Genomic DNA, 9,671 nt, shown 5'->3' on the forward strand with positions numbered 1-9,671 from the left:
CATTTAAATTAAACATATATAAAATAATAAACCCAATCCAGACACCAATAACCCCATTTTTGATAGAATCATGCAAATTTACATCCAAAATTTACAGTCCTAGTTCATAGAATCATATGAATACACTAACATATGATCAAAAATAAGAATCTTCCAGCAGTATTTATTTACTTACCTCATATCATTTGAAAATGGCATCAATGTAGAAACATGTTGTGATAAAATAATTCAAAAAAGGTTACTGAGATTTTTATTTCCATTTATATTACAAGTAGCCCTATACAGAAAAGAGACAATTATGAGAATGGATTCTTCATGGTATTGTTGATTGAATAAAACAAAATTTTCCTAAAAGAATCATTTTTTTAGAAACTTATTCAATCTACCAAAAATAACATCTAGTTGAGTTATTTCTGGTAATTTTTGGTTAATTGAATAATTTTCTCAAAGGTTAATATTTTAAAGGAATTTTTGCGTTATTAAACAACAATACCATCGAGAATTTATCTTGAGATGCATGAATTTATCTCTAGCCGATATCTGTCCCAAAAATTTAAACTTTAGGCGCTCATATCTCAAAAAGTAATGATTGGAAAAATGTTTTCATTCCGATAACTTGATAGTATAAATATATTCTTGATGCATATATGAATATATACTTGATAAATATATAAATATATAAATATATACTTGATAGTATAATCAAAAAATATCACCAGTAAAAAGTTCTTTTAAGCCTTTGCACAGACTTAAATGGTTGGAATCGTCACCGTCTTGCAATGTGAAATATGCGCAAATATGCAACAATGCGCACAAATAAACACGAGGAATTTCCAATCTCATTTTTATGGTCTAGTATAAGAGAATATCAATTTCATCCAATCTGTCAAAGCTGTTAGTTGGTCACTGGGGTATAATAAAACTCATCTTATTTTATTCATAGCAGGCTTCAATCCCAAAGTCCTATTTACTTGAAACTAAATTTTACTTTGCAATAATCTTATTGAAGATTATAATAGGATAATACAAAGTCCATAGAATGAATAATTGTATTCCAGGTACATTGAGGATAATATAAATGGAAGAGTCATGTGAGATTAAATTATCGTATAGGCTTATACCAGGACCTCCTAAATATCCGGGTATTTAGGAGGTCCTGCTTATACACAAGACCTTCAAATCAACATTATTGCTACAGTGATTATGTTTGAAAAATTTGAAAAAAACTTATAATTTATTACAATAATTGTTCATCTGAATTAGAGGCTATCTGTTGGATTCATTATTCATAAAGACGGCCATCAGGCACATTAATAATAATCAAATTTAAGCAATTAAAATTTTACATAAATATTGATATATATGATGAGAATAAATGAAAATTCCATTTATGACAATCTGAGAGGGTGAATTTTTTAATTGAAAGTGTAAATAACATGATTTTCTAGCATATATGTACAGTACAACTGACACATAAATTTATATCAGTAGTTGGTATGCGACTCATCATCACAAAGCGTAAATAAACATGTTTAAAATAAAATTTGTAATAAAATTAATTGGTATTGGTAATCAAAAATTAATTGGTATGCGACTCATCATCACAGAGCGTGAATAAAGATGTTTTAAATAAAATTTGTAATAAAATGAATGAGTAATTGCATAAATGAATTAATACAGTATTGGTTGGTTGCTTCAATACATGAAAAATTTAAATTTTAAATTGTAATATAACTGAATGCATTGTAAATTAACTTAATTCTGATACTCAAAAATCTTGTGTATTGATTTGAAAAGTATTTTTGTGCCAAATTTTTGATAAATTTACTGATTAATCATGTACTAGGTTATATTTCTAGTTCTGCAATCTCTTTCCGCCAAAATGTTTTTAAAGACTTACTATTTTATTGTATTTCTTGTTCTACAATCTCTTTGTGCCGAGATGTTCTCATGAACTCACTGTTCATTCGATTAATTATAGCTCTACAAAATAAGGATTAATTAGTTATTATTGCTGATAGTTTAGCATTGTTAATTATAGTTATACCGTACCTAAACCGTGTAGAATAATGATCGTTCAATAATTGTGTTGAAATCTTGAATTTATCATTGATTGGTAGATCATTTCGTTGACCTATCAACATTATCTTGAGTTGAACATTTTTAATGCAGGCCATAAGAATTGAATTCTTGTTATTTGATTTTTCTTAATTTTGTGATTGAAATGTGCCATAAAAATGTATTCTTGCAGTATTGTTTGAAGAAAAATTGAAAGGGAGCAGATATGATTCAAGAATATCATGCGGAAGAAGGAGAAATTGAATTTCACCATTTTCATGGGATATTATTTGCTCTTGAAACCCAGTAGTCTACATTGGGAATTCCATTGAAGGTGGGTTTCCGTTTGTGCGTAAACTTCCGCAGTCGACGACGACAGGCATTGTTGTCTGGAGAAATTCATATTGTCCAAATTCCAAGTGTGCTAAGACAGCTGATCCAATAACTTTCCGTTATTTTTGTTTTCTTTATCCAATAATCAAAACATTTCGAATACGCAACATATTGCCATTTAAAAGTATGAACTCAACCTCCCCCATTAAAACAAAATTGAACATAATCGTATAGGTTATTTAGACAAATTGAAATCTGAATCAAATCAAATTGGTTTTTATTATCCATGATAACAGGGTAAAAAATTCAAATCATACAACAACGTTACCTACATCTTCTGCAAGCAAATAATAATAAATGGAACTTACAGATTAAATTAAACGATTAATCGTGATAACTAAATCTAACTGCAATTATCGTAGTTACAGAAAAAACAAAAATTTTTTTTCCTACAGTTACCTTGAGAAGTGACCATTCCTGCACTGATTACAGAACGCAAAGAATCACTTTTTTGCACTAGTGCGCAAAGTATTACTTTGCATACTCTTAATACTTTACGTATCATCTTGCAGTCATCCCGAACAGCTGTTGACATTGTTGGCTTGTATTTTGAATGCGAATTTGTTCTATCTATATTTCTGATTTTCAAATAAATAAAAATGAGAACTCATTGAATTATAAATTTTGAATATTATTTATTCATTATTCATTATTTCAAATATTATTTTTTTCATTCATCAATTGATTGTTTGAAAAATTATTTAGAAATTAATATTTACTCAAAATTATTCAAATTTTCAAATTTATTGGATTAATTTAATTTTCAATTTGAATAAATTATCGATTACCGTATTAATTGTTAATTGGGTTATCAAGTTTAAAATGAATTAAAGTTGTTATTAATAACAAAATTTTACAGACAAACATTTGATGGATTTCAGCCATAATTTAACCCATAATCAATCACCTTTCATATTCAATGGTAACTGTAGGAAAAGTTTAATGTGAAATATGTGCGCAAAGTTCCTCTGCTGTCCTTAAGAAACCATTCCACCCTCGCCTACGGCTCGTGCATAAACGTTTCTTTCGGTGCAGCAAACTGTCACTTTGCGCACTAGTTGCACAAATAACTATTATAAACTTCATGGAAACTCTTCACAAAGGCAAAGCCTGTGTGTGGAAAAACCAATTTACCAAATCTGAGATCCTCAACCTGTTGTGGTCGACAACGGCATTTACACACAAACGAAAATGTTCCTTGAAAACTGATAATTTTCCAAAGTACCCAATAATAGTTTGCCCAGATTCCAAGAGAAGTACAGTGTCATACTTGATTGAAACTCAATTTTATTAACACAAGGTTGATAGATATATGCTCAATGTATAGTTATTTGGCTGTGTAATCTCAATAAGATCCCCTAGCTTATACCTCTATTGTTAGCATTTCGAATAAAATATCATTTATGATAAATAAAAAGTATTATTGTTATCAATACATTATCTCAACATCCGTAGTTCCATTCCAAAAACATTTGGCAGCAGCTTGGTTGTTCCTGAAGTGAGATTCATTCTGCATTGATGGTATTTCTTATAAATTATCTGAATTGATAGTATTACGTATAAATTAGCCTACTAGGCCTACATAATTCTTCCCATTCAAGCAATAATGCTTAAAGTTTATAGTGAGTCTCACTATTATATGCTGCCTTATGAAACGTACATTAATTGACGGCTACTTGAGTGAACGTTGAACAATATACAATAATTCTATAATGATTGTAAATTTATATAAATGCGATATGATTTTAATAAATATAAAAAATAATGATCGATTTAAAATAAAATTATATTGATTCTGTGTTGACAAAATAAGGTATAATGTTTATTTGGAGTGATCAACTTGAAACTTTGAACTTCGATTACCTTAACTGACATTTTGTTGAAATGTGGTGAAGATTATGGAGATAAACAAAACAGAGCTGAAGGAGAAAATGTAAATTTTGTTGAAAAGAGTTTTTGTTGGCTAATATTGTTGTTGAATTTGTATTTATAATAAATATTTATAACAGAAATGTCAACGGTTCAGTTCAATTTTGTGACCATTTTCAATCTTGAGATTATTCTATAAGTCTATTATAGTTTGTGTAAGATAAGTTGAAACTTGGCCATCCATCCCAAGAAATTACAGGGTTGCCAAATCGTGTAAAATTTCAACTTTCTCAAATTTCCAATTCAACGTCAGAATTGAATGTAGAATATCATCCCCGATATCCTTAGTGATGTGTTTCTTTTCTGGCTCAAAATTTTGCAAAATTACTCAAAAATTTCCAATCTGTAGAGATTTGAGTGTAATATTTTTGTTTTTAATCAGTTTTTAAATATCAAAATTCAAAATTCCTAGTTTCCTCATTAGTTTTGAAGTGGAAATTGGACTTTTTGAAGTGAAAGTGAAATCTTAACCTTATTCTTTTTTGAAACTTTTATTTGAAAAATTTTGGGAGAAGACAGTTTTGGACTATGCCTGTTGTCTTCTCCCAATCATATTACATTTATTATAATTATGATCTGTAATGCCAGTGGAATAAATAAATAAATAAATCCTAGTAGTGCTAGAAAAGTTTCAGGATTGAAGGATCAAAAGGAAATTTAACTTTCATGATAAAATTGAAAACATCGCGAAAATTTGTTTTTCTTTTGAATATCTCTCAGAATCATGTGGCGTCGTAATGCGTAATAATTTTATATCAAATTAACGGGGAGAATGTCTCCTTTCTATTGGTGTCTCGATACTTTTCATACGACCCATAGTTATTTTTTAATTCATGATTATAGTCGTCAATGTCGAGACATTTCAAGCAGAAAACATGAAATTTTTGACATGCTGGAAACTTTTTTGTTTCAAAAGATAAGTGGCTGGTGAAAGCAAGAAAGTTTCTTAGAAATAATTGAAATTATTTTTTCAAATGTCAAAAGTAGTCGGAGAAGAAGAAGAAGAAGAAGAAGAAGAGAAGAAGAAGAAGAAGAAGAAGAAGAAGAAGAAGAAGAAGAAGAAGAAGAAGAAAAGAAGAAGAAGAAGAAAAGAAGAAGAAGAAGAAGAAGAAGAAGAAGAAGAGAAGAAGAAGAAGAAAAGAAGAAGAAGAAAAGAAGAAGAAGAAGAAGAAGAAGAAGAAGAAAGAAGAAGAAGAAGAAGAAGAAGAGAAGAAGAAGAAGAAGAGAAAAGAAGAAGAGAAGAAGAAGAAGAAGAAGAAGAAGAAGAAGAAGAAGAGAAGAAGAAGAAGAAGAAGAAGAAGGTACTCATTCAATCAGGTACTTAGTTTCGGATGCAAAAAAGCCGGGCTATTTTCAATTCTGATTAATTCCAGTAGATCCATCTTTATGAAATGGGTTTCTCCGATTTGGTTCACGTAAAATTAATCAGGATTTAAATTCAACCGGCTTTTGTGCAACCGGGTCTTTTGAGGGAAGTTTTTGCATTCCTCTGGGAGTTGATCTCAATCTACTGTAATTAGATAGAACATTTCTGTATAAACTACTATGAATGTTATTAGAATTTCTTCTTTCGTAATAAAGTTTTTATGTTGTACTCCAGAGCGAAGCTCGGTCCCCGATATTAATTATCATCCAATGAAAAAGCCAACCAATGGATTCAACTGAGCAGCGGGAGAATAGCACTCATGATACTTGTCAGATATATTCATAAACTACTACTGTTCGCCGGTATCTGGACCTGATAGTTCAGAGCGCCTACCAAATAAGGCAAATAGGCTACCCACACAACATTCGTGTACAAAAGGTACACGCATTCTAAAAACATGCAGGGGTAACCCAAACGATTTCACAACTACTCCAAAGTTGGATATACATTTACATAATACATAATACATATACATATACATGATAATACATTTTATATTCTTGTAATCATCTTTTAATACCTTTTGATACATTCATATACTACTTTTGTTCATGATTGACCAAAATCACTCTCTTTTTTTCAACTAGTGAATAAAGTAGAATATTCATCCATAGACTCCTCAAATAAAAAATTGAGATATTTGACTAAGGTCTAAGATTCAAATCGACGGTTTTGCATTTCTGATTGGGTTTCCATGTATGTATGTTCGTTTTTTCCGCATTTACTATGAAATGCGGCAATAGATTTTCATGAAGTTTGACAGGTATTTTCCTTCTTGAATGGCATGTTGACACAGCCTATATATTATAAATTTTGCAATTCAAGGATAAAGGATAATAATTCGATATGAAGGTGCTATGAAGAAGATGAAGGAGGAGGTGGTGGATGATAAGTTGGAGGGGGAAGAGAAGAAGAAGAAAAAGAAGAAGAATTAGAATTGGAAGTAGAAGGAAGAGTAGTGGAAAAGCGTCAAGGAAATGAGGAAGAGGAAGTGGTTGGGTAGCAGATGGTGAAAAAGGAGAAGGATGGTTGGTGGGGAAGATAAGGAGGAGGAGGTTCAGGAGGGAGAGAGGATGGATGAGAAGGAGAAGAAGGAGCAGATCAGTGTTTTAGTGGATGACACAATGAAGAGAGAGAGGGAGTGAGAGAGTGTCAGGGGGGGAGAGAGAGAGAGAGATTTTCTTCATTCTTTGAGTTACTAGGCTTGTCGCCTATGGTTACATGGTCACATATTATATTTTCATTTTTATAATTTTCAGAAAGAGAGTGAGAGAGGGAATGAATGAATCAATTTATTTTTCAGATATGATTAAAGCTGAAGAACTTTTTTCTTACTCATATCCACAGTACAAGATGCTAGTTTACAAAGCTAGAGCAGAAAATTATAAAAGAGCTTATGACTATAATACATCTTCATGGAAAGAGAGACAGTATATTAAGAGAGAGAGAATTTATGTAAAAAAATTATAACTGACTTGGATTCACTCTAAGCTGTCACCATTTGTTGAATAAGAAGAATTGATGCTATTCATAAGGAATGCTAACAGCCAGGGTGGACTCACATGTGATACAGTATCCCACAGTTTGTATCAATGATTTGCAACGCGTTGCACTGCACCATCTAGCGAGCAAACTTGCAACCACTTTAAGCTTTTTTGTTCCTGATTTCTCGGTGCCTACCTTTTATTTTGGGTATTTTACTTTATTTTGGACAACTTTGTTTCAAAAGTGACAACGGATAGGATTTTGTGAGATGTGAACAACTATTTGAATAAGTTTTTATAAAGGTTTTACTGATAATCTTGTGATAAATTGTAGTTGTATTTGCCAGCTCTCGCCAGAGAAAGGTGGTAATAGCTGAAGACCCCTATACATGATCTGACAGACTGATAGCAAAACAATGAACCACTGAAGATAACTTATACGAATTATCTCTGGTGACTAAATATCATAGTTGATTTTTCAGCCACAATATCTAGTCCCCAGTGAAATAAGAATTTGTATAACTTCTCCTTACCAGTTCGTTGTTTTGCTTAAAAATAAATCAATTTAAGTGCTGGTTGCACAAATCCGGTTAAATTTTAACCGTGATTGAATTCACAGAACCAATCAGAGAAGCCATCTTTTCTGATTGGTTTTTGTTAAATTGATCACTGTTAAAATTTAACCCACTTTTGTCCAATCGGGCCTTTGTTATCAGTTATATGTGGGTGAATAAAATGATATCACTCCAGATTTTTTGGAGAATCATAGTCTTGTCTTGACAGATATGGACAATGGTTTATCAAGAGATAATAGATAAAACAAATTTTACAATCAGATATTCATTCCTGTGTAACCTCTTCACCAATTCTCTCATATTCCTGAAGAAGTCAATAAAGGCTTCTTGGTTTATACACTGACCATTTCTATCAAGTGGAGAAACTGTAAAATATTTTTCATTTGAGGTGAAATAAAAACGTGTTGTCAGTTTCAAATAATTTATTTGAGCCAAACCCAAGTTTCAATGCATTGAGATATCATATCCAGATGTATCTGCAATACACGTTAGTGCATTGAAACTTAAGTTTGGCTCAAATTAAATATTTGGAACTGACAATATTCTTTCTATTCCACCTTCATATGGAGAAATTCCACAAAATCTCTGTTCATAGTGTAAATCTTGTTAATTTGTTTTTTCTAATACAGTAGAGTATTGGTATGGGTATCAATGAAACAGTCCTCAGACAAAAAATTGGGTTATTAGACTAAGGTCTAAGATTCAATTCCACGGTTTTGCATCTCTCTTTGCGATTCCATGTATGAGTGTTTGTTATTTCCGCATTTACTGTAAAACGTGGCAATAGATTTTCATTATGATTGACAGGTATTTTCCATATAAAATGGGGTGTCGACAATAAGTATAGCTTATACTATAACATTTTCCGAATTTTTCAATTTAAGGATAAAGGATAATAATTCGATATGAAGTTGATATGGGGAAGATGAAGAAGGAGGTTGGGGAGGAGGAGGAGGGGGAGGAGGAAGGGGAGGAGGTGATGGAGGGGGCAGTGGAGGATGAGTTGGAGGAGGAGAGAAAAGAGCAGTGGAAAAAGCGGCAAGGAAATAAGGCAGAGGAAAAGGTTGGGTAGGGAGAACTGTGAAGGAGAAGGGTGGTGAATGTAGAAGGGTGGTGGGTAGTTGATGGGAAGAAGGGTGGTCGGTTATGAATGGAAGGGAGAGGTGGAGGAGAATGATGAGAACGAGGAGGAGAAGTGGTATGTATGTGTGGAAGAGACGAGAAGGAGGTGGTGATTCATGAGGGAGAGGTGAATGATGAGATGGTGGAGAAGTAGGAGCTGTTCACTATTTGAGTGGATGACACAAATGAAAGAGAGATGGAGATAGATATATTTTATTCTTCTATCACGCCTGTTGCCTATGGTTTGATGTTTACAAATATATTTTTAATTTTATAATTTTTAGAGAGAGATGGAGAGAATGAATGAATCAATTTATTTTTCAGATATGATTAAAGCTGAAGAGCTTTTATCTCACTCATATCCACAGTACAAGATGCTAGTTTTCAAAGCTAGAGCAGAAAATTGTAAAAGAGCTTATGACTATAATACATCTTCTTAATAAAGAGAGAGAGTTTATTAAGAGAGAAAGAATTGATGTAAACAAATTATAATTGAGTTGTTCTCACTCAAAGCTGTCACCATTAGTTGAATAAGAAGAATATTGATGCTATTCATAAGGAATGCTGACAGCCAGGGTGGACTCACATGTGATACAGTATCCCACAGTTTGTATCAATGATTTGCAACGCGTTGCACTGCACCATCTAGCGAGCAAACTTGCAACCACTTTAAGCTTTTTTGTT

This window comes from Nilaparvata lugens, chromosome 9, assembly GCF_014356525.2.
Source record: "Nilaparvata lugens isolate BPH chromosome 9, ASM1435652v1, whole genome shotgun sequence".
Lineage (NCBI taxonomy): Eukaryota > Metazoa > Arthropoda > Insecta > Hemiptera > Delphacidae > Nilaparvata > Nilaparvata lugens.